Source organism: Triticum dicoccoides, chromosome 4A (genome assembly GCF_002162155.2).
Source record: "Triticum dicoccoides isolate Atlit2015 ecotype Zavitan chromosome 4A, WEW_v2.0, whole genome shotgun sequence".
In the NCBI taxonomy this organism is placed as follows: domain Eukaryota; kingdom Viridiplantae; phylum Streptophyta; class Magnoliopsida; order Poales; family Poaceae; genus Triticum; species Triticum dicoccoides.
Genome location: NC_041386.1, coordinates 736,768,509 through 736,794,666, shown reverse-complemented (window position 1 = coordinate 736,794,666; position 26,158 = coordinate 736,768,509). Strand labels below are relative to the sequence as shown.

At 44.6% G+C, this 26,158-nt stretch overlaps 2 pseudogenes; both read left to right on the top strand.

Moving 5' to 3' along the window:
* Positions 1 to 5,186: 5,186 nt before the first annotated feature.
* LOC119288262 lies at positions 5,187 to 10,620 on the top strand (annotated as a pseudogene).
* Positions 10,621 to 13,525: 2,905 nt separating this feature from the next.
* Positions 13,526 to 17,350, top strand: LOC119289969 (annotated as a pseudogene).
* The last annotated feature ends 8,808 nt before the right edge of the window (positions 17,351 to 26,158 follow it).

Here is a 26,158-nt window from a genome sequence, read left to right as displayed (position 1 = left end):
AGTCACGGGCGGGGAAGAACAAGGCTCGATGGCGGCGAGAATCGCCCCCCGAGAAACCAAAACCCTAACTCGAGGGAAAACTTTTTTGTAATACTGGTTAGTATACGTACATCCATAGAATAGACTTGATGGATCGAGTTGTGCGCTGCTGAAAACTAGGTGTGGGCCTTCAATCACGCATGGGCCATTATTTCAGTCTGCCTCAAGCCCACACATACCACTTCGGAAGGAAAAAAAACTTGTGAACCCAAGAAACAAGCGACAGAGAAGCAATATTTAGTCCCACATGGCTTAGCTTAACATAAGCACGCCAATTCATAAGCGCACCATGCTGTTTAGGAGACGTGCCAAAAAAGTGAGCACATCCACCCCAACCTGTGCGGTCTGCACATCCAGCAACCCCAACTGGATATTGAAATTGAATTCCTGTAGCGTATGACACGTACGTCTGGTAAAATATCCTTTTTTATTTTCCATAATTTGTTATTTTAAATAACCTAAGCATTTTTTTGTATGCCTTACGTGTACGCCGGGTAAATAACTCCTTTTATGCCATGCTCCTGGTAAATAATTCATTTTATTTCCTTTCTCGTAAACTCATATTTTAAGTAACCTCAAACATTGTTTTGAATTTATTAGGTAAATGCCTATGCGTTGCAATGGGGCATACATATTCTAGTTATTCAACATCAATCATGTTGAAAATATATGCTTAGAATCCTTATGCGCATCAAAAAACATTGTCGCCTTGTTTACTTTTAAATCACTCTTCTTCGGTCTTCTTCTTCCCATTCCATGCTCACCACAGCTGTTAATGGCACACCCCTCTGATAATCCCCAACACTCCCACAAATCCAACTTATGTTGCAGCCATTGCAGCAAGAATAGACGAGCACCAGACCAACATAATGATTACTGCATCAAATTGACAAATTTGACATCGAAAAAATAGAAAATTAGACATGTGAAGATGTGTGATTTGTGGTGAGCTTGCAAATAATTTGATATGTCTAATTTTGTCAACATGTTGTAAGATATATTGTGCATGTATGAATCGTATATAGCAGAATTAAAGTTGGATGGATGGATGAATGAATGAAGGTAAGAATATGTGCAGCAAGAATAGACAAGCACCAGACCAACATAATGATTACTGCATCAAAATATGCATCAAATTGACAAATTTGAGATCGAAAAAATAGAAAATTAGACACATGAAGATGTGTGATATGTGGTGAGCTTGCAAATAATTTGATATGTCTAATTTTGTGAACATGTTGTAAGATATATTGTGTATGTATGAATCGTATATAGCAGAATTAAAGTTGTATGGATGGATGAATGAATGAAGGTAAGAATATGTGCAGCAAGAATAGACAAGCACTAGACCAACATAATGATTACTGCATCAAAATATGCATCAAATTTACAAATTTTACATCAAAAAAATGAAAATTAGACACATGAAGATGTGTGATATGTGGTGAGCTTGCAAATAATTTGATATGTCTGATTTTGTCAACATGTGTTGTAAGATATATTGTGCATGTATGAATCGTATATAGCAGAATTAAAGTTGGATGGATGGATGAATGAATGAAAGCAAGAATATGTGTGGTGTTACCAAATATTTGATCTTTATCCCCTAAAAAAATAAATTTAGAGATTGGTCATGATTGATTCATTTTCATAAAGGCGTTAACAAATATTAAAAAACTGATTTAGTTTGATAGATAAAAATCAGTTTATTTAGCTTGGTGGGCTAAAAAAATTTAATTAGATCAGTAGGATAGTGAAGGCCTAAAGAAGAAAAAACAGTGGAAGAGTGATGGTCGTATGTGGAAGGTTGGACGAAGGGGTGGTGACGGAAAACTGAAAGATGGGACTTTAGATTCTTTGTAAGTAACAGAGACTACCAAATAAAAAGAACTAGATGAGGTACATCCAAACCGTCTCAACCGTCAATCTACAATCTAAGGGATTATTTGGTTGCATTGTTCTAGCAAAACCAGTTTTCCATCAATTTATATAACAGCATAACAAACTTAAACCATGATTGGCTCCCATAGCAAAAACATAGGGGCCACCTATTTAGAAAGTGGTGCAACGTGCGTCGCGGAAACACGCACCGCCCGCTGCCCAAATGCGTGCTCTTTGGCCGGCCCATGTGCTTCGGCAGGGTGCCCCTTTTTTCTGTTTGTCTCTATCATTCTTTCTTTTACGTGTCTTTTTTTCTCCATTTTTATTTTTGCTTCTTTAATTAAATTTTCAGACATCAATTTTTGTATGATTTGAAAATTGCTCTGATTTTTATAAACTGTTCACAAGTTTTAAAATGTCCCCGGATTTCAAAGAAAGTTTCAAATTTTAGAAAGTATTAATGAGTTTAAAAAATGTTCCAGATTTCCAAAAGTATAGCAATTTTTAAAAAGTTTTTAGAAATTTGATAAATTTTCATTAATTCAAATGAATTTTCATGATTTTCTAAAAAATGTTGCTGATTAAACAAATATTTGTGAATTTTAAAAATTGTTCGCAAATAGTTGAAAAATTGTTTGTCGATTCAAAAAATTCCACGAATTTGAAAATGTTCAAGAACTCCAGAAAATTTCACGAAGTAAAAAAAGAAATCAAATTTTAAAATATTTATGAATTTCAAAAAGTTCATAAATTTGAAAAATGTCCGTAATTTTTGTAAATATTAAAAAAATGATTTTTTTTGTGATTTTCAAAAAAAATTGTTGAAAAATGTGAGTTCAAAAAAATGTTGGTTGTGACTATCAGTCCATCTCCAAGACATAGGGTGTACACTTTTTTTTTGAAACGGAGGCAAAAGTTTTGCCTCATCGATTAATTAAGAAGAAGAGAATTGCCCAATTAATTAAAGGAAAACCGGGCGAAAACCAATACAAACGGAGGACGGACTAACTACTCACATGGCAAGAAAAACCCCACAACCGCATAGGCGGCCCCCGCCGGACTCTTTGATTACACAACATCCACAAATCTCGACATTGCTACTACGCCATGTGCCCCCCGACAAGAACACCTCGATATAAGACATCAAACACCTTCCAACCCACAACGACGACCCAATCCAAGAGGATGGGCCGAGAGAATGAAGATCATCCATCAAGTGGATAATGAGTTTTCTATTTTTTTTATTCTTTAGATTGCTTACCACATGTGTTACCAAGTGGCTATTAGTCTATGTCCAAGACTAAAGATATATCCAATGGTTTTATGTTCCTTTATCCTGTGAAATACTCCCTCCGTCCCACAATATAACAACGTTTTTGACACTAGTGTAGTGTCAAAAACACCTTTATATTATGGGATGGGGGGAGTAGTTACCAAGTGGCCATCTCATGAATATATATATATATGGAAGTCTAGGGAAATCATTCTGCTGTGCTTCGTGTATTGAATAACATTTACTTTCATTTCTCATTCTAAACAACGAAGATTCACAACATGGTGAAATTGAAGGAAACATGGATTTTTTTGAAGAAATATGATACAATGGTATCTTTGTGATTACAAAAACGCCAAATCGGAGATGGGTAAGGATTTCTCTTTTCATGTTCAGAACCCTCTGCCCCCTCTTCTCCAATGTGGCATGTAAGATACCTCAGCTATAAACAATCTGTCTTATACCCTCATACAATATTGTGATGCTAGTCTTATTCTGTATTTTAAATTTCTCTGCTTGTTAGCCAACATTTAGATCCCGCGTCGACGGTGACAGCGCATGGCAGCGGCAAACTCCAGCGAGCCGCGGTCCAGCCTGAGCCCGAGCCTAGCCAAGCCGGGCCAGGAATATCAAATCGTTGAGCCGCCGGTCTGGTCCCAGGCCGACTTGCTCCTGGCGGTCTAAAGGACAGCTCAGTAAGGGAACGCACCTGACCTGACCGTGTCCATCCTTAATATACTGACCCATAATGGTCCTACTTTAACTAACAAATGGAGTGGTTGATGAGCTGAAGATGGCTAGACAAATGGAGTGGTTGTCTTCTTCCATGCAGGCCGGGAGAGGGTGGTTGATGAGGGGAACCTATCGACCAGTTAAATCTAATTGTAAAGTTGGCAGGATGTGTAGCTAAGAGACGAGGTAGCAGGTTGGAAGGGATTGGATTTAGAATTCACAATGCCATCATCGTAGAAAATGTAACCAGACTGCAATGGTATAATGTTTCTAGGAAGCTTCCTGTGCCTTTCCAGCAAGTCGGAGCCGGCCTACGTATTTTCTGTCAATTTCCGGAGCAATTTCCAGCCGTTTTATGTAGCTCCTTCATATCTATCTTGACTCCACGGTCTACACCCAGAACGATTCACCTGTGAAAGTGAGACATTGTGAAGAAACATAGAACACTGATGACTGTAAATTTGATCTATACCATACCTCATTGTGAAGCTGGAGAGAAACGCCTATAGAACCTCAAAGAAGGTTACAGAGTTCAGCAAACAGTAGCATGCTGCTTGCACAGGAAGAATTCCAGCAAGTGAGGATGGGACATTCTCTAGCAATATATATAGAGTGAGAGCAAGGACGGGACATCTGGTTTGGAAAACTGATATTTGTTTCCTCAAGCTATAATTTTTGCCCTACAGATGCCCTTTAGAATATTACTTTGCTTATGTGCTCCTGCAGCCTTCGTTAAAAAACCGATATTTGTTTGGTGATCTAAACTCTAGAGGAAGAAGTTAGTGCGCTAAACAAAAATCTCTGGTAGAGAACCGAGTTTTCATTTTGGACTGAAAAGAATTGATGCAGCTAACACATTCCACGCAGAAATTCTTCCTCTTTATGAGATTCCTTGTTCTCAATTCGTCCTGGAGGAAAAATTAAGTATGAAAAATATCAAGTTACATAGCAAAAGATAAAAATCTCTGTGCCTCCCATCTAGTGCGCCATAAAAATCTTCCCCATCCATGCTGAACCAGTCTTCGCAGCAGTTGCATGCATGTTATTCTTACCTCTTCTCTCATTGTCCTATCTGCAAGTTATAAAATTATGCATTCCCAGGGCTTGAACATTATTCGGTTGGAATCATTTGTGATGACTGTACAAACAATTGTTTATATATGCAAGTTGCACAAAATTATAGAAATGTTGACATATGCCATCAGTAGGTACAACTACCAGTCAATATACAACTCTTGAATTCATTGATCTTCTTTCTCTCTCCAGCAACCTCCCATTCCCATACCAAGCAGCCCTGACGCGTGAGATCTGCACAGGGCCGGCGACGAATGAGCAGCAGTATCATTGCTCTTACACCAAAGATCAAATTTGGGCTTCGTTGAGGTGAATGCTCTCCTCAATCTTTACCTTATTTTGCTCATCGATTCTACATCTTCTTTTTTTAATTAGCTATACAAACCATGAAATTTTTATGCATATATATCAAAAAGTACGCACAGGATCTACACAAACTAAGCTATTATGGAACTATAAGAAATAAAGTAAAATAGAAAGAGGATTACAAGGTGGTAATCCATGCTTCGAATCAGGGGCACAATCTTTCCTGGCTCCATAAGAAGATAAGAAGGTTTTCGGTATTCTGTCAACGCCTAATTGCTTTTCTGTTCCTTCATATGCAGCAGTTTCCTATTCCTCCGAACTGCAAGATCATGGCAGAGTCACTGCTTCTCCCTCTAGTGCGTGGCGTGGCTGGCAAGGCCGCAGACGCACTAGTCGAGACGGCGACCCGCATGTGTGGCCTCGACGACGACCGCCAAATACTCGAGCGGCATCTACTAGCCGTCGAGAGCAAGCTGGCCAACGCTGAGGAGATGAGCGAGAAAAATCCCTATGTCAAGAGCTGGATGAAGGAGCTCAAGTCCGTCGCCTACCAGGCCGACGACGTACTTGACGACTTCCAGTACGAGGCGCTGCGCCGCCAGTCTAAGATTGGCAAGTCCACTACCCGAAAGGCAGTCAGCTACATCACGCGCCACAGCCCGCTGCTCTTCCGCTTTGAAATGAGCAGGAAACTCAAGGACGTCCTCAAGAAGATCAATAAGTTGGTTACGGAGATGAACACGTTTCGCTTGGAGAGTTCTGTCCTTGGCGGCAGACACACTCAAAACTGGACGATACTACCCAGATCTTTGGAAGAGATGATGATAAGGAGGTGGTGGTGAAGTTACTACTGGACCAGCAGGATCATCGGAGAGTGAAGGTGCTGCCCATCATTGGGATGGGAGGTCTTGGAAAGACGACTCTTGCTAAGATGGTCTATAATGACCAAGGGGTCAAGCAACATTTCGAGTTGAAGATGTGGCACTGTGTGTCCGACAACTTGGATTTGATTGCTCTTTTGAAATCCATCATTGAGTTGGCTGTAAGTGGAAGATGTGACATGCCTGACACGATTGAGCTGTTGCAAAAGAAACTTGAGCAAGTCATTGGCCAAAAAAGATTTATACTCGTGCTTGATGATGTGTGGCATGAAGATGAGAGGAAGTGGGAGGATGTCCTCAGGCCTCTTTTGTGTACTGTTGGTGGACCAGGAAGCGTAATTGTTGTCACAACTCGAAGCCAGAAAGTAGCCTCTATAATGCAGACCCTTGGAATCCATAAGCTAGCATGTCTGAGTGAACAAGATTCATGGGAATTGTTTGCACAGAAAGCATATGGCAACGTTGTAGAGCAGGAGCAAGCAGAGTTGGTCAGCATTGGCAAATGTATTGTCAACAAATGCAGGGGGCTGCCTCTTGCTCTCAAGACAATGGGTGGATTGCTGAGTTCAAAGGAAAAGGTACAGGAATGGAAGGCCATCGAAGAAAGTAACATTAGGGATAATGATGGAGGCAAATATGAGGTCATGCCCATACTCAAGTTAAGCTACAAACACCTGTCCTCTGAAATGAAGCAATGTTTTGCATTCTGTGCAGTTTTTCCCAAGGATTATGTGATGGAGAAGGATAGATTGATCCAATTATGGATGTCAAATGGCTTTATTCAAGAAGAGGGAACAATGGATTTAATACAGAAAGGAGAAATCATTTTCGATGAGTTGGTTTGGAGGTCCTTCCTCCAAGATCGGAAAGTGGCATTCATACCTGCTGTCAATGGTGCTAAAATGGGCTATGATGAGATTATATTATGTAAAATGCATGACTTAATGCATGATCTAGCAAAAGATGTCACAGATGAATGTGCAAGTATAGAAGAAATGACTCAAAGCAATTTTAAAAGATGTTTGTCACCTGAAAGTATCAAATGAATTGGAAAATATCAGTGGGTTATGCAAAAGCATAACATACCTCCGCACTTTATTAGCTCCTTCAGTATCACACAAGAATGTTAAAGAGTTGCTGCGGGTATCAACACCACTAAGAGCATTGCATTGGTCCGCCTCTTCAACTGTCATTTGCAAGGCCATAAATTCTAAACATTTACGGTATCTTGACATCTCTGGGTCTAGCATCATAAGGCTGCCAGATGCAATATGCGTGTTGTATAACTTGCAACACACTGAGGCTCATAGATTGCCAGGAGCTGCAGCAGTTACCAGAAGACATGGCAAGACTGAGAAAGCTCATGCATCTTTATCTTTCTGGTTGTCATAGTCTCAAAAGTATGTCTCCAAACTTTGGTCTATTGAACAATCTTCACATATTAACATCATTTGTTGTGGAAACTAAAGATGGCCTTGGAATAGAGCAACTCAAAAACATGCAACACCTTAGCAATAGATTGGAACTGTTAAATCTAAGCAAGATAAAGAGTGGGGAGAATGCAAAGGAAGCCCATCTCAGTCAGAATTAAAACCTAATTGAGCTGTTGTTCTCTTGGGACCAAGAAATAGATGATGGGCATAAGGATATGGTCTGTAATGTAGAAGAAGTACTTCAGTGTTTAGAACCTCATAGTAATCTCCAAAAGTTGCTGATAAATGGATATGGTGGCCTGGAAATATCACAGTGGATGAGAAAGCCTCAGATGTTTAACTGCTTGAGAGAACTCAGAATGTCCGACTGCCCAAGATGCAAGAGTATACCTGCTGTATGGTTCTCGGTCTCTCTGGAGACTTTGTCCTTATATAACATGGATAACCTGACAACATTATGTAATAACCTTGATGTGGAATGCGGAGGATGCATTACCCCTCTGGAGATTATCCCAAGGTTGAAGAAGATGAGGTTGATTGAGTTACCAAGCCTGGAGATGTGGGCAGAAAATAGTGTGGGAGAGCCTAGTCATAACCTGGTAACATTCCCGGTGCTTGAAGAGCTAAGAATCGAAAATTGCCCCAAGCTTGCTAGTATTCCAGTGGCCCCCATTGTCAGCGAGCTGATAATAGATGGAATTCACAGTACTGCAGTCGGTTCAGTTTCTATGAACATCCTTTTGGGCTCTTGGCCACTTCTCGTCAGCTTAACTCTTCGATCTAAGGAAGACATATCCATATTAACTCTAGAAGCCCAGCAAAACCGAAGTCAAATGCCTCTTGAAAAACTTACGAGTTTGACTCTGGAAGGGCCCAACAGCTTGATCAGAAGCTCCGGATTGTCCAGCTCACAACTTATGGTTTGGAAATGCTTTCTGTTCGTGAGAACTTTGACGATTAGCAAATGCAGCAATCTTGTCCGCTGGCCAACAAAGGAGCTAGAGTGCTTGGATGGCCTCCGCTATCTATGTATCCAAAATTGTGAAAACCTGGGGGGGAACACTTCATCGCCTGAGGAGGAAACCCTTCCACTGTACCTGGAGGTATTAAAGATTTCAGAGTGCCGCAGCGTGGTGGCACTGCCTTCGAACCTTGGAAATCTGTCCAAGCTTAGTAGTCTCTTTGTGCGTTGCTGCAGCGGCCTGAAAGCGCTGCCTGATGGGATGTGTGGCCTCACTTCTCTCAGGTCATTGACGATTTGGGCTTGTCCAGCTCTGGAGGAATTCCCGCATGGTCTCCAGCAGCGTTTGCCAGCCCTCGAACTCCTGAAGGTAGTTGGCTGCCTAGAGTTAGCAAGACGATGCAGAGAAGGTGGGGAGTATTTCCACTTGGTCTTCGCTGTCCCAAATAAATACTACATTTGTTGTTAGGCTTCATGAAAATCCAAGCTGCAAGGTGCCCTGGTAAAAAATAAATATGCCTTTTGTCTAATGTTTGTCATATCAAATTCGGTGATAGTACCATGCGATGCTAAGGCGATGAATCGATGTACCTGCAGGTCAGAATCTCCGAATTTTAGCAGCTGCCTCATCAATCTCCACGGTTGGGGCTTGGAGGAGAGGGGGCGAGACTTGCCCGCGCTGACGGAGACGAGGAAGGAGCAGAGGAGGTGGAGGGGGAGAGATCTGGATGTGCGTCAGGGGCAGCAATTACGCCCCAGAGCAGAGTTTGTGTTCATGGATCCGCTGATAATATATATCCCGGAAGTAAATATTGTTGCTTGCTTCATCTCTACTACTTCCTGTAACTGCTTAGAGTTAACTCTGCGTATGTGGGGTGGAGTTGTGAACATTTGCTGCTAACTGTTAGCAGATGCCCCACCTGGAGACTCCAAGCACATCCGAATGTGGTTCTCAGCAGATTGCCGATGCCATGTTGCCAATGACTTCAGGTTCGCAAAGGTTGAAATTCAGACAGGCTTTGAAGAGCATGACCGAGGCAGAGGCGCATATGCCTGCATTCTGATCATAGATTAAAATCGCGGGAGAAACAATTTCGCGGCAGCCTCTCCCAGCAGCTATAGCAGCCGCCATAGCGGGCAATCGCGGCAAATAGCGGAAATTTTTCTGATGGGAGAGATGATTTCGGGAGGGTTTTGCTCATTGTTCAGCCATTAAGAGGGATCTGTGGAGGATTTCCCGGCAACAGCCATAGCATAGCGGCGAGGCTCCCGGGCAGCTATAGCGCAGCTATCGCGGGCTATTTTAATCTATGATTCTGATGCCACTGTCTAATACTGCATATCCATAGAGACCAAGTGTTTCAGGTAAAAAGCTTTGACCAACACCTTATACTTTAACCTTGCATAGCATATACCACCTTGATTACTTATCTGACAACCTTACGTATACACAGGACAACTACAAGACACCAACTCTTCTTCTAAATAGTGATTGGTCCATTTGGATTTGGAAGGTACGTTCATCCTCAGCAGTGCTCAGATCGACCAAGCGCATGCAGCGCACTTGGTTCTCCTCTCCTCTATAAATAAATACTCTTACTGAAATTGCTTAAATGATGACACTAGCTAGTACTTAATCTGAAGCAACGGAAGAAATGGTTCTGGTTCAGCCACATTTACTTGCGTTTGCTTCCCCTCTCCTCTATAATGGTTGGAGAAATTGCTTATCCACAACAATTTCAGCGGATGATAAGTTGGTAATATGAACGCTAACACGTACGATGATTCGGTGTACCTGCAGGTCGGAATCTCTGAAATCCTACACAACATGAAGGCAGCGACGATCGAACTGTAAGAGGAAGCACTATAATGTGGGTTGTAGTTTTTTATGAGCCAGACTCATGTATAATTCAGTGGGCACTAAAGATGGCGAATGACAAAGCTGTGAACATGAGGCTGAAGTTTTTTATGAGCCACTCCTGGTTCAAATCTGTGTGTACACATGTCACAAAGCTCAAATTGATTCCGCGATTTAACAGATGACCTTCTCTTTGGCTTGACTTTATCCAGAAGTTTTCTTGCCTACAATGTGGGTTGCATCCTAACTATCACAAAGTTCCTTTGTAGCTCGTCCTACATGAAACCTCTTATTTTTAGCCCTTCAACATTGCTTTGAGATCCGTACTCTCCAACTAACTTGCAACAAGCAGATTTCTCTTTTTTATTTCTCTCAAATGAAAGAACATATGAACTTTAAACTTTGCAGATCAAACAAACTTTACAACTTCAATGTGTGAAAAAACTTTCAGATTTTTTGGACCAACATAAATATACAAAATGAGGATTTTTTTGATTAAAAAAAATAATTTTAAGCATTTTAAATGCATGAAAAAAATCTGAAACTTTTTTCCCACATAGTAATTAGAATGTTTTGTTGTCCTGCAAAGTGTGAACTTTATACGTTGTTTCGTTTGAGAGAAACAAAAATGACAAATGTGCCTGCACGGATCTTGATGCAATAATGGATGGCTAAGATAAAGGGTACCATGTAGCTCAAGCTACACAAAACCACACTCACTAACTATCATTCGCTGTAAAATCAGAATGTTGTAACTATATATGAATGGTGAGTTTTTATTTTAACTCAAGGATGGATATGTAATGCCATTGATTCATGTCATTAACTCGGGAATAGTTGCGGTGTGACAATATCCTTTTGTGTTCTTGTCTGAGAGGAGAGGGGCAGACATGTGCGTCTGTCACAAGCAGCGGACGCGAAGTATCTGAGCTTGAGTTCAAATGAGCTTGGATGAACCTTAAAATTGAAGAACAAATCTGAATTTTTTTTCGTGGAAAACTTTGATAAATGTTCCAAGTGCTTGAAAATTTTCATCATGAGATCATATTCGTGGAAGGCATGACAAAAAAAAATTGATGCGCTACTTTCGAAATCATTTTGGAGCACTGATTTTTTTTGCCACACCTTCCATAAATGTGATATCATGATGAAAATTTACAAACACTTAGAACATTTGGCAAAATTTACCACCAAAAAAATTCAGAATTTTTTATTTGTTTTTTCATTTTTTTTATTTACTGCTCATCCGAGCTCATTTGAGCTCGAGCTCAGAAGGGTACTTTGAACAAGCAGCACGCATCACTCGAAGCAGACATCAAATAAGTTGTCTGAGTTTTCTTTTTAGGAAAATGAGTTGTCTGAGTTTGCTGAACTCAAACAGCAAATGACTAGTAGTGGTGTCTGTTGGGAGGAGCAAAAGGCAAGCCAGACAAACAAATGGCTACCTATTGGTAATCATTCAGTACTCCCTTTGGTCCATAATAGGTGTCGTAGTTTTGAAGTACGGTTGAATTAAACTTGGTTCGAAACTGCGATAGTTATTTTGGATCGGAGGCAGTTTAAAACAGTTGGTGCACTGCTAACTGGGCATTCTGGAGAAAAAAAAAGGAAGTATCTATTTGTTTATTTAACCGGTGAAAACAAATTTTAGAAATCCTATATCGTAATCGGATCTGCCTACTAGCAAGACACGGACGGTGGACATAAATACGAGCTGTGGTTACTGTTTCTACGTTTTCAGAATCAACAGCTGACAGCATGGTGAGGCACAACAGTCCAGTGGTGTTAACCTTCAGTTCTTGTAGAAGTACTTTACCGTTGTGATCTCCATCGCGGGCAACTCCCCGCCGTCGAACACCAGCGTTATCTTCATGAACGTCAGATCTGCCACAGATTGACCGATAGCATGTTATGTTTCTGAACTCCCCTGCTTATCTAACAAATCATGCTTGAATAGCTGCTTATCAGACAACATGCATAAAATGAAATTTGTACCATATTTGATTGTCCTGAACCTGATGACCGTAAATCTGATCTCTAGATTCCCTACCATCATACCTGATTGTACAGTTGCAGAGGAATGCCTACAAAACCCTGAGTCCAACAAACAACCGCATGCTGTCTGCAGCACAGGAAGGATTCTGGTCAGCTGACCGTAGTAAGTAGCAGAGTCTCTAGCGAAGTAGCGATAGACTGAAACTGAAGATGGGACTTCTCACTTCTGGTTCGGAAACTGATATCTGTTCCACCAGATAATATTTCTACGCTGGAGATGATTAATCTTACTCCAGGTGCCCTTTACAATATAGTTAACTTATGTGCTCCTACAGCCATACTTGAACTGATAATTGAGCCGCTGCGTCATGAAAAGAATTGATGCAGCATGAGTACCTCTTCAGAATTTTCTTGCGATGACATAGATAGTACCTTTCACATAGAAATTTTTCCTGCTTATGCGATTTCTGGTTTTCAATTCGTCCTGGAGGCTGGAGCAGTGGCCAACAGAAAAAAAAGTTATAAAGCAAATTAACCAAAATATGATACTGAAGTAGTACTGGCATACAGTTGCAAATAAATAATGAGGGGCACCTGTAGGCACACTATCAGTAGCTCTTGGATTCCTTCTCTCCAACAACTGCACAGGGGGGCGCGCAGCTTTGGTTATCTCCATATAAATTAGGGGTCACTGGTACGTACGAGGCACAATCCCAAACCAAGCAGCCTTGACGTGCGAGAGATCTGCACAGGACCAGCGGCGAAGAGCATCAGTATCATTGCTCTTTCACCAAAGATCAAATCCTTACCTTGTTTTGCTCTTCATCGGTTCTTCATCTTCTGTTTTTGAGCTGTACAGACCATGAAACTTGTATGTATATAGTATATCAAAAAGTATGTACAAGATCTATGCAAGCTAAGCTATTGTGGAACTAAGAGAAATAAAGTAAAATAGAAGGAGGATTACAAGGTGGTAAGCCATGCTTTGAATCTAGGGGCACAATGCTTCCTGGATCCATAGGGAGATAACTGGGTTGTTCGGTGTTCTGTCAGTGCTTAATTGCTTTTCTGTTCTTTCATGTGATGCAGTTTCCTATTCCTCCGATCTGCAAGACCATGGCAGAGTCACTGCTTCTCCCTCTAGTGCGCGGCGTGGCTGGCAAGGCCACAGACGCACTGGTTGAGACTCTGACCCGGATGTGTGGCCTTGACGATGACTGCCGAAAGCTGGAGCGCCAGCTGCTAGCCGTCGAGTGCAAGCTGGTCAATGCTGAGGAGAGGAGCGAGACAAATGGCTATGTCAAGAGCTGGATGAAGGAGCTCAAGTCTGTCGCCTACGAGGCCGACGATGTCCTCGATGATTTCCAGTACGAGGCACTGCACCGATAGTCAAAGATTGGCATATCCACTTACCGCAAGGTGCTCAGCTACGTCACCCGCCGCAGCCCGCTGCTCTTCCGTTTTGAAATGAGCAGGAAACTCAAGAGCGTCCTAGAGAAGATCAATAACTTGGTTGAGGAAATGAACAAGTTTGGCCTGGAAAATTCTGTCTGTAGGGAGAAGCAGGAACATCCTTGGCGGCAGACGCACTCAAAACTGGACGACACTACGCAGATCTTTGGAAGAGATGATGATAAGGAGGTGGTGGTGAGGTTGCTGCTGGACCAGCAGGATCAGCAGAGGGTGGAGGTGCTGCCCATCATGGGGATGGGAGGTCTTGGCAACACGACTCTTGCCAAGATGGTCTATAATGACCCAGGGGTCCAGCAACATTTCAAGTTGAAGATGTGGCACTGTGTGTCTGACAACTTTGATGTCATTGCTCTTTTGAAATCCATCATTGAGTTGGCTATAAGTGGAAGATGTGACATGCCTGACACGATTGAGCTGTCGCAAAGGAAACTTGAGCAAGTCATTGGACAAAAAAGGTTTATGCTCGTCCTTGATGATGTGTGGAACGAAGATGAGAGGAAGTGGGAGGATGTCCTGAAGCCTCTTTTGTGTTCTGTTGGTGGAACAGGAAGCGTAATTGTTGTCACAACTTGAAGCCAGAAAGTGGCCTCTATAATGCAGACCCTTGGACCCCATAGGCTAGCACGTCTGACTGAACCACATTCATGGGATTTGTTTGCGCAGAAAGCATATAGCAACGGTCTAGAGCAGGAGCAAGCAGAGTTGGTCAGCATTGGCAGACGTGTTGTCAACAAATGCAGGGGGCTGCCACTTGCTCTCAAGACAATGGGTGGATTGCTAAGTTCATATCAACAAGTACAAGAATGGAAGGCCATCGAAGAAAGAAATATTACGGATATTGTTAGAGGGAAAGATGAGATCATGTCCATCCTAAAGTTGAGCTACACACACCTATCATCTGAAATGAAGCAATGTTTTGCATTCTTAGCAGTTTTCCCCAAGGACTATGTGATGGACAAGGACAAGTTGATCCAACTATGGATGGCAAATGGTTTTATTCGAGAGATGGGAACAATGGATTCGAGAGATGGCAAATGGTTTTATTCGAGAGAGGAGAATTCATTTTTCATGAGTTGGTTTCGAGGTCCTTCCTCCAAGATATCACACACAATTCTGGCACAACAAGTTATGTGACTATTAACTGCAAGATGCGTGATTTAATGCATGATCTAGCAAGAGATGTCACAGATGAATGTGCAAGTATAGAAGAACTTACTCAGCAGAAAGCATTATTAAAAGATGTTTGTCACATGCAAATTTTAAATGTTGAATTGGAACAAATCAGTGGGTTATGCAAAGGAAGAACGAACCTCCGCACTTTGTTAGCTCCTTCACACAAGGATTTTGAAGAGTTGCTACAGGCATCGGCATCACTAAGAGCATTGCATTGCTCCCCTTCTTCAATTATTAATTGCAAGGCCATAGATGCAAAACATCTACGATATCTTGACCTCTCTAGGTCTAACATCACTAAGTTGCCAGAATCAATATGTGTGTTGTATAACTTGCAAACATTGAGGCTCATAGGTTGTTGGCTGCTGGAGCAATTACCAAAAGACATGGCAAGACTGAGAAAGCTCATCTATCTTCATCTTTCTGGTTGTGGTCTTCTTGAAAGTATGTTTCCTAACTTTGGTCTATTGAACAACCTTCAGATATTAACAACATTTATTGTCGATACTGGAGATGGCCTTGGAATAGAGCAGCTCAAAGACCTGCAACGCCTTAGCAATAGGTTGGAACTACTGAATTTGGATAAGATAAAGAGTGGCGAGAATGCAAAAGAAGCCAATCTCGGTCAGAAGAAAAATCTAAGTGAGTTGTTGTTCTCTTGGGACCAAAAAATAGACGAGCCTAGAGATGTGGAAGAAGTGCTTCAGTGTTTAGAACCTCATAGTAATATCCAAAAACTGGAGATACATGGATATTATGGCCTAGAAATATCACAATGGATGAGAAAGACTCAGATGTTTGACTGCTTGAGAGAACTCAAAATGTCTAACTGCCCAAAATGCAAGAGTATCCCTGTAATATGGCTCTCGGTCTCTCTAGAGATTTTGGTCTTGTGGTGGATGGATAAACTGACAACATTATGCAATAACATTGGTGTGGAAGCTGGAGGACGCATTACCCCTCTGCAAATTTTCCCAAATTTGAAGAAGCTGTGTTTGATGAAGTTATCAAACCTGGAGATATGGGCAGAAAATAGTGTAGGAGAGTCTCAGATGTTTCAAAGTTTGGAAGAACTCGAAATGTCCGACTGCCCAAGATGCAAGAGTATACCTGTCATATGGTTCTCGGTCTCTCTGAAAATTTTGTCCTTGGAGAAGATGGATAACCTGACCACACTATGTAATAACCTTGATGTCAAAGCTGGAGGATGCATTACCCCTCTTCAAATTTTTCCAAGGTTGAAGAAGATGAGGTTAATTAGGTTACCAAGCCTAGAAATACGGGCAGAAAATAGTGTGGGAGAGCTTAGTGATAACCTGGTAACATTCCCGGTGCTTGAAGAGCTAGAGATCAAAAATTGCCCCAAGCTTGCAAGTATTCCAGTGATCCCCATCATCAACGACTTGAAAATAGTTGGAGTTCACAGTACTGCAGTTAGTTTAGTTTTTATAAAACGTCTGTTTGGGTAATTGGCCATTTCTTGTCAGGTTAACTCTTGGGTCACTCGAAGACATACCCATGTTGCCTCTAGAAGCCCAGCAAAGTCAAAGTCAAATGCCTCTTGAAAAACTTGAGCGTTTGTATCTGGAAGGCCCCAACAGCTTGGTCACAAGCTCTGGATTGTCCAGCTCACAACTTATGCTTTGGAAATGCTTTTCGTTCGTGAAAGAGCTGACGATTAGCAGTTGCAGCAATCTTGTCCGCTGGCCAACAGAGGAGCTCCGGTGCTTGGATCGCCTCCGCTTTCTATGGATAAAAAATTGTGACAACCTGGAGGGGAAGACTTCATCATGTGAGGAGGAAACCCTTCCACTGTCCCTGGAGATGTTGTTGATTAACGACTGCCAGAGTGTGGTGGCACTGCCTCCGAACCTTGGAAATCTGGCCAAGCTGAGGAGGCTCCAATTGTATCACTGCCCTGGCCTGAAAGCGCTGACTGATGGGATGTGTGGCTTGAATTCTCTTAGGGATTTGGCGATTCATGGCTGTCCAGCTGTGGAGAAATTCCCACACGATCTCCTTGAGAGGTTGCCAGCCCTCGAAAACATAAGCATATTTGAATGCCCGCAGTTGGGAAGACGATGCAGAGAAGGTGGGGAGTATTTCCACTTGCTCTCCTCTGTCCCACATAAGTGGATCCGTGAATGACGGCGTCATGAAGATCCAGAATACTGTAGCCGCGAAGTAAATCGGTATACGGCTGAGTTCCCTGGTAAACGATCAATCTTGCTGCTGTCTAAGTAACTGTTCCTGCATTAAATCCGGTGATAACATGCGATGCATCGACGTACCTGCAGGTGGGAGTCTCTGAACTCTGAAGCAGGCAATGGTCGATCTGCCCCCATCTTGCTGTCATCCTCCTCGGCATGCAGGGCGCAGAGGGCGGAGAGGAAGGTTGGCGCCGCGGCCTGAGGCAACCGCCGTCCCAGGTCTAACATCACTAGGACCTGCTGATAATATCCTGGAAGTTCATATGGTTGCTTCATCTCTGCTAGCCAGTACTTCATGTTACTGCCTAGTGTTAGACTTTCGACTGTGCATGTGTGGGGAGTTGTGAACATTTGCTGCTAACTGACGCCAAACACATCCAATTCTGGTTCGCAGCAGATTGCCGATGCCAACTTATTGCTTAGTGTTGATCTCAGGTTTTCAAGACTATCATCATGGCTGGGGCTCCAGAGGAAGACGCATGTAGTATGCCTGAATTCAGGTAATCAACTTGATGGAGGCAAATCAACTTGATGGAGACCAAACATATTCATAGAGACCAAACATATTGATATTGTTTCAGGTAATCAACTTGATGGAGGCAAATCAACTGAGCCTCATGTGTGCTCTGTTTTCCTGCATGCATAAATAAACAGGAGTACTGAAATCGCTTAAACGACACAGGTGGTTAATCTGAAGCCAGCCACGGAAGAAATGGTTGGGCACATGAGATTCCGCGGATGATAACATGGATTGCTCACGCGATGAAGGAAGGAAGCAGCAGTAGTGGATGAGCTGTAAGAGGAAGCTTCGCTACTCTCGTCCGCCCCATCTCGCCGCTGTGCGCACCGCGGCCGTCCTACCCGCCAGAGCGCAAGCCGGGAGGGTGGGCGGCGGTGGTTCGACGGTGGAGCTAGCAAGATGCGGCGTGGAGGAGAGGTGGGGATCTGGATGGAGATGGATGGACACTGTGTGGGCAGAGGCCCAATGGACACCAGCAGAGGAGAGGTGGGCTGGGCTGGGCCATTACTTGTAGTATTTACCCATTTCAGAAAAAAAATTGTTTTCCCTAGAAAAAACTATTGTGTATCCATTTGGTTTACAAGTATGGACGTTTGGTTCCTGGGTGTATATACACCTTATATGCAAAACAAAGAGTAATTAAAAAAATCAAAAAATCTGATTAAATAAATTAAACCTGACCTTCTATTGTACTTGTAAAAAAATCTACGAAGAAACCCCTGTTGACTTCAGAGCAAAAAGTTAAAAATGTAAGGTCAAATAGGTGTGAAAAGTAACTTGAATATAGCAATATTTTTTCCCAGAAGTCAACCGAAGTTTTTCCTTCGCGAAAATTTATATACTAGTGCCAAAAAAAAGTCAAGTTTATTCAAAAAAACGTTCTATAATTTTTGACTTCTTTTGCAAAAAAAATTATATTCCCATATAGAGTGTATATACACTCATGAACCAAATGGCATTTCCCTTTGGTTTATGGACTATCCACAAAAAAGTGGTTAGCAATATGTGCCCAAGAAATAACTTCGTGAAAGTACTTTTAAAGGACTACTCTATCTGCAAGTCTTAACTATAATATATATAAGAAACACTTCCAGTCCTTTGATATATTTACTTTCCAATCAACATTGATAGCTTTTCATTTTTCAAAAGCCAGAAGCAGTATTACATACACGAGTTCATTGCTTCAATATGTGCAACATAAGCTAGTTATGCGGATCGAAACTACAACACACATGATGATTCCTTGTAGAAAATTCACACGATGCAACATCCACCGGTCGCTGGGCTTTCAGTCTACCTCACCGACAGTTCGATCTGCTACATCATGCAAAAATGTCCAAGAAATGTGGTCTGTATAGCATTGCTCTATGCGGTGTTAGACATTATCTTGTGTCACACGCCAAGGTAGTTAGAGATAGAGTTATCCTACCTATGTATCGTTTATCTTTCTATCTCTTCTTCTGTAATCCCCGATGTATCTCCTCTCGGTTATGATGTATGCGCTATTGGGAGGTGCGCCCCAACCTATCAATATATACACCGCGGGCCTCTTGTTTGGAGGTTGAGACGCTTCTTTACGATCTTTACATGGTATACAGAGCTACCCTCTTCCCCTACGTCTAGCCATCCCTTCTCCCATCTCCAAACTCGACAATGTCGGCGTCCACCTCGGTTGTCTCCACCGGCCTCAACAACAATGTCTCCGAACCCCTCACTCGTTCCAATTATGTTCTCTGGCGTGCCCAAGCTCGTTCCCAGATCATGGGGGCGGGTCTCTTCGGGTACGTCGACAAAACCCTAGAAGCGCCACCCAAAACCATCACCAACAAGAACGCCGAGGGCAAAGATCAGGTGACTGTAAACCCTGCTTATGCACCTTGGCTCATCCAAGACCAACCGATCGTCGCATACCTCCTCCGCAATCTGTCGAAAGAAGTCCTAATCCAAGTAGCATCCCTTGAAACCTCCCATGCCATCTGGTCTGCCCTCGCCAACATGTTCTCTGCCCAATCCGCTCCCGCTGCAACCACATCCGTATCTCTCTCACCACGGCCCAGAAGGGAACCCAGTCCGCTGCTGCATACTTTGGCTACATGCGTGGTCTCGTTGATGAGATTGCAGCGGCTGGGAAACCCATCGATGAGGACGAACTCGTTTCTCACATCATCTCCGGGCTCGACATGGAATATCAGCCCATCATCAGCGCCCTGGACGTGCGCCCTGAGCCAACCACCGTCGATGAACTCTTCGGTATGGTATCCACCTTTGATCAGCGGGTTGAGATGTTCCAGGGCACCGACGGCCAAGCCTTCAAATCATCGGCCAACGCCGCTTCCCGCGGACGGGGTGGCCCTTCCAAAGGTTACCGCGGCGGCGGCGGTGGTTCTCGCGGTGGTGGAGGCCACTATGGCGGCGGTGGTGGCGGTCACCACGGCGGCGGTGGCGGTGTTCACTACCCCAACTCCCACGGTGGTGGCAGCAGCGGCCACTACGGTGATGGTGGTGTCAACCATGGTGGTAACTATGGTGGCCACTACTCCAACTCCGGAGGCGGCGGAGAACACAACTACAACAACGGTGGTCGCCCCTTCTACAACAACAACAGGGGAGGCCAGAACAACTACAACAACAACTTCCGAGGGTATGATGAATATGAAGGAAAGTGTCAAATTTGCAAGAAAACTAATCATATTGCAAAGCAATGCAAGTGGCGTTATGCAGATGACAACTCACAAAAAAGAAAGTTGCCGCAACGGCCAACAAGTCAGATGGAGTAGATACAAATTGGTATGCTGATTCTGGCGCTTCTGACCACATCACCCATGAGCTTGAGAAAGTCACCATGCATGAGAAATATCACGGTCATGAGCAAGTTCACAATGCCAATGGTACAGGTATGGAGATAAGCAATATTGGTCATTCAATTATTCGTTCCCCACATAGAGACATTCACCTGAAAAATATTTTGCATTGTCCCACTTCATCAAAAAATCTCCTATCTGTTCATCGCATTGCCCTTGACAATAATGTATTTTTAGAATTTCACCCATTCTTCTTTTTGATCAAGGATCAGGTCACGAAGCAAATCCTCTATTGAGGTAGATGCGTGGATGGACTGTACCCGTTGATTCCTCAAGTTAGCCGATTCAATAAACAAGTGTGTAGTGCCATCAAGCTGTCGTTTAAGAGATGGCATGCCCCTTTAGGCCACCCTTCTTTTTCCGTTGTCAAACAAATTCTTAGCAAAAATAAACTCCCGGTTGTTGGGGAGCATAATTCTGAAACTATTTGTGATTCTTGCCAAAGAGCAAAAAGCCATCATTTGCCTTATCCTGTTTCCACTAGCATCTCTGTTAAGCCATTGCAACTCATATTTTCAGATGTGTGGGGTCCTGATCCTCTTTCTGTTGGGAAACATGCCTATTATGTTAGTTTTATTGATGATTATAGCAAGTATACATGGATCTATCTTCTTAAGAAAAGATCTGATGTATTTCAAGTCTTTCTCAATTTCCAAGCTCTTGTAGAAAGAAAGTTTGATAGGAAGATCATCGATGTCCAGTCAGACTGGGGCGGCGAATATGAAAAGTTAAATTCTTTCTTTCAGAAGTTAGGAATTTCTCACCATGTATCATGCCCCCACGCACACTAGCAAAATGGCTCCGCAGAACGGAAACTCAGACACATCGTCGAAGTAGGACTCTCTCTACTTGCGGCTGCTTCCATGCCCCTCAAGTTTTGGGATGAAGCCTATCTCACTGCTGTTCATCTTATTAACATCCTACCCAGTCGAGTTATTAAGAATGAAACACCCACTGAGCGTCTTTTTCATACAAAACCAGACTATTCTCCCCTTCGTATTTTTGGTTGTGCATGTTGGCCCAATCTCCGCCCATACAACAATAGAAAACTCATGTTTCGTTCCAAACAGTGCGTTTTTCTGGGTTATAGTACTCAACACAAGGGTGTCAATTGTCTAGATGTCTCAACTGGTCGTGTCTATATTTCTCGCGATGTCGTCTTCGATGAAACACAGTTTCCTTTTGCTAAACTTCATCCAAATGCCGGCGCTCTCCTTCGTAAAGAGATCCTACTTTTGGACTCTCATCTCACAAATAGTGGTAGTGGGGAAATTAATAATTGTGATGATCCAAATTTGCCTAACTCTCCTAATGGTTTATATGAGTATTCCATTCCAGAAGCTACTGCAGATCACAGCAGATCACAACGGTGCAAACAGTGCTGAAAATGGTGTACAAAATCGAGCTACAGAAACATATTTCATGTGCACGCATTTTCCTGGCAAATCTGCTTCGGGATCCTCCCAGATGTCTGCGCCAGCTGTGGCAGGCGAATCCGCTGCGGGATCGCCGCCAGGGCCCGCCTTCCCGCTCTTGTCGGGCTCCCCGCCTGGATTCTCCCGCACGCGCGGGGCGGGCCGATCCGCGGGCGCCACGTCTCCTTCGCCACACGTCGCTGGCCCCGCCGCTGGACCCGCCACTGGCGCTGCTGGGCCAGCTGCACCCCCACCAGTCGCGCCTCATTGGCGCGGACCCGCACCACCCGACCGGGCTGCTCCCGAGGCCCGACCACCGCCTGCCTCGTCCGACGCGACGCCAGATTCGCCTGGCGCGATTGGATCGCGCGCCGCTGCGCCAGCCTTCGCCTCGGGATCCGATGCTGCAGCCGCTGCTCCAGGATCTGCCTCGGGATCCCGTGCTGCAGAGGATCTGCTGCTGCACTCTCCTGGATCTTCTGCGGCTGACTCTCCTATGGCTGCTCCTACACCGCCACGTACACGACTTCAATGGGGAGTTACCTCCAGAATTAATTACAAAAATATTGCAAAATATGGTTTGACTTGCTTGACAGGTGAATCGTGTGAACCCAAGAATTTGCAGGAAGCTCTTGGTAATTCGTGCTGGAAACGAGCAATGGAGGAGGAGTTTTCTGGCTTGCAACGCAATAAGACGTGGCACCTCGTTCCTCCTCGTGAAGGTATCAATTTAATTGATTGCAAATGGGTCTATAGAATTAAGAGAAAGTCAGATGGTACAATTGATCGGTTCAAGGCACGTTTGGTAGCAAAAGGATTTAAACAGCGCTATGGTGTTGACTACGAAGATACTTTTAGTCTTGTCGTCAAAGCTGCATCTATTCGTCTTGTGCTCTCTGTTGTTGTTTCCAGAGGATGGAGTCTTAGACAGCTAGACGTTCAGAATGCGTTTCTTCATGGTGTTCTAGAAGAGGAGGTCTATATGAAACAACCTCCTGGGTTTGAGGACAAAAATATTCCCTTTCATGTCTGCAAACTTGACAAAGCTTTGCATGGGCTCAAGCAAGCACCTAGAGCATGGTATGCTCGGCTGAGTATGAAACTGCAAAAGCTTGGGTTTCTTCCATCCAAATCCGATACTTCTTTGTTCATTTACAACAAGTTTCAGACCATCATTTTTGTTCTCATTTACGTTGATGATATTATTGTGACTAGCTCATCTAATGACGCAATACCAGCACTGTTAAAGGATCTACGAGCTGATTTTGCCTTAAAAGATCTGGGAGACTTACATTATTTCTTAGGCATAGAAGTCAAGAAGACTTAGCATGGCATTCATTTATCACAAGGAAAGTATGTGACTGATCTGTTAGGACGAGTTGGTATGCAAAATTGCAAGCCTTCTCCAACCCCCTTGTCCAGCTCAGAGCAGCTATCCTTGACAGAAGGGGCACTTTTGAATCAGGAAGATAGCACCAGTTATAGGAGTATAGTTGGAGCATTACAGTACTTGACTCTTACTCGACCTGACATTTCTTTTGCAGTCAATAAAGTTTGCCGGTTTTTGCATGCACCCACTACAACCCATTGGACAGCTGCCAAGCGCATCTTGAGGTATGTAAAGAGTACAGCACACATTGGTCTAGCCATAAACAAATCCTCCTCTCTTCGAATCAGTGCCTTTTCTGATGCGGATTGGGCTGGTTGTGTTGATGATAGACGCTCAACAGGGGGATTTGCCATCTTTTATGGACCTACGAGGACATGGGTTGTTTCAAGGCTGGATAACATGGGAATAATTAGACCTGAAATCACGGATTCCATGGCCTTCATAATTGTACACCTTCTTTTGTTTGTGTAGATAATTAGAGTGGTGTTTAATAAAATCTTCATTTCAGCCTTGTTGAACATATGTACATGTACGTAGGTCTGGGTTTTGTATGCAGTACCTGTAGTGTCTGTCTCCCTCTGTATATACGTGTATCTTAGGAGACAAGATACCAGTCGCACCCCTTATACCTATATATATGTGCCTAGTGCACGATCAATCAATTATCAATGCACCAAATCATTCTTTACATGGTATCTATCGCAAGTCGATCCTATCGCTTCCGCAAACCCTAGCCGCCGCCTCGGGCCGCCGCGATCTACCGCCGCCGCCACACGCCGCCGCCACCCCCCTCCCCACGCGCGCCTCCCCGTGCCCCTCTCCTTCCCGCCGCGCCGCCCACCTCCCACCGCCGCGCCGCCTCCTTCCCCACGCCCTCGCAGCCATGTGGTCCAACGCATCCACCTACTCCAACCCCTTCGCCGTCGACCCTACTAAGATCCGCGACATCAACGTCCACACACGCGTCCCCGTGGTCCTCGACGCCTCCAACTTCACGTACTTCATGTGGAAGACGTACTTCTCACTGCTCTTCCGCGAGAACAACCTCGTGGATCATGTGGATGGCACCGTTGACTCCCGCGCCATGGCGGACGAGTGGACCGCGATCGACGCCACGATCATCCGGTGGTTCTTCACCATCATCTCCAAGGACTTGTTCCACACGGTCGTGAGCGCCGGCGACGACGCCCGCGCCATGTGGGTCAAGTTGAACGGCCTCTTCACTGACAACAAGCTTCAGCGCCGTATTTTTTTGCAGCAGGAATTTTTTGACTGTCACCAGAATGACCAGTCCATTGATGGCTACTGACGCCGCCTGAAGACGTTGGCGGATGAGCTCTGCGACATTGGAGCCAAGGTGTATGATGACCTCCTCCTCAGCACGCTCACCGCCGGTCTCAACGAGGACTTCGGCAACGCCGCTTCCAACCTCACCTTGATGCCGGAGCCCTCCTTCCCAAAATTCGTGGAGTACTTGCGGTTGGAGGAGCGCCGGATGAAGAGGGTCAAGAAGCATGTGCAGCATCATGCCCTCGCCGCCGGCACCTGACGTGGCGCCCCTCCACCGGCCTCCCCACCCGCGTCGCGCCAGCAGCCGCCACCCCCCGCGCCTCCGGGGTACTTCCCCCTCCCGCCCGCGCCTCCCGCCCCTCCCGCTGCCCCCCAGCAGCCGGGTGGCGGACGCCGCGGCAACCGCCGCGGGGGCGGCCGCAAGCAGCAACAGGCGCCGGGGAGGGCCCCTCGTCAGCAGTAGCAACAGGTGAATCCTCCATGGACGTACGGCACCAACCCGTGGACCGGCTCGCCCACGCGTACTCGATGCCGGTCCCTCGGGCTCCTGCTCCAGGCATCCTTGTGCCTCGCCCGGCGAGCCACCAGGCTCTCTTCGCCACGCAGAACGCCGCTCCCTACACCGGCTACAGTGCCTCCCCCCCCCCGCCTGCGCTCGCCTATGGAGCCGCCGCGTCAGTCTTCGGTGCAGCTCCCGTGTCGGCCTACGGAGGGTTTTACCCTCCTAGGTGCCGCCGCCGTGGGACCCGGCCCTGCTCGCTGCTCTGCACTCCGCCCCGTCACCGAGCTCCTATGGTGGCGGTTGTGACTGGTACATGGACTCGGGCGCCACCGCTCACATGACTGCTCATCCCGGTAACCTCACGTCTGCCACTCCCGTTCATACTCCCACCCGTATCACCGTTGGTAACGGTTCCTCCCTACCCATTACACATGTCGGTCATATGTCTTTTCCCTCTACTTCTACTCCTGTCAGTATGTCTAATGTTCTTGTGTCTCCTGACATAGTCACTAATCTCGTTTTTGTTCGCCGCCTTGCTCGTGAGAATCCTATCACTGTTGAATTTGACGATATCGGTTTTTCTGTGAAGGACGCCCGTACACGGATGGTACTCCATCGATGTGAAAGCCCAGACAAGCTTTACCCAGTGCATCCCTCCGGCGCAACCACCACCCATCGTCCCGTCGCCTTCGCCGCCAGTGTCGATCTTTGGCATATGCCCGTCTCGGTCATCCCAACTCCACCGTTATGCGTCAGATTCTTCAGAGTTTTTCTTTCTCATGTAATAAGGTCGAGGATCACACTTGTGAGGCTTGTCGTCTTGGCAAGCACGTTCGTCTTCCCTTTAGCGAGTCTACAAATTTTTTCATATTTCTGTTTCAGTTATTGCAT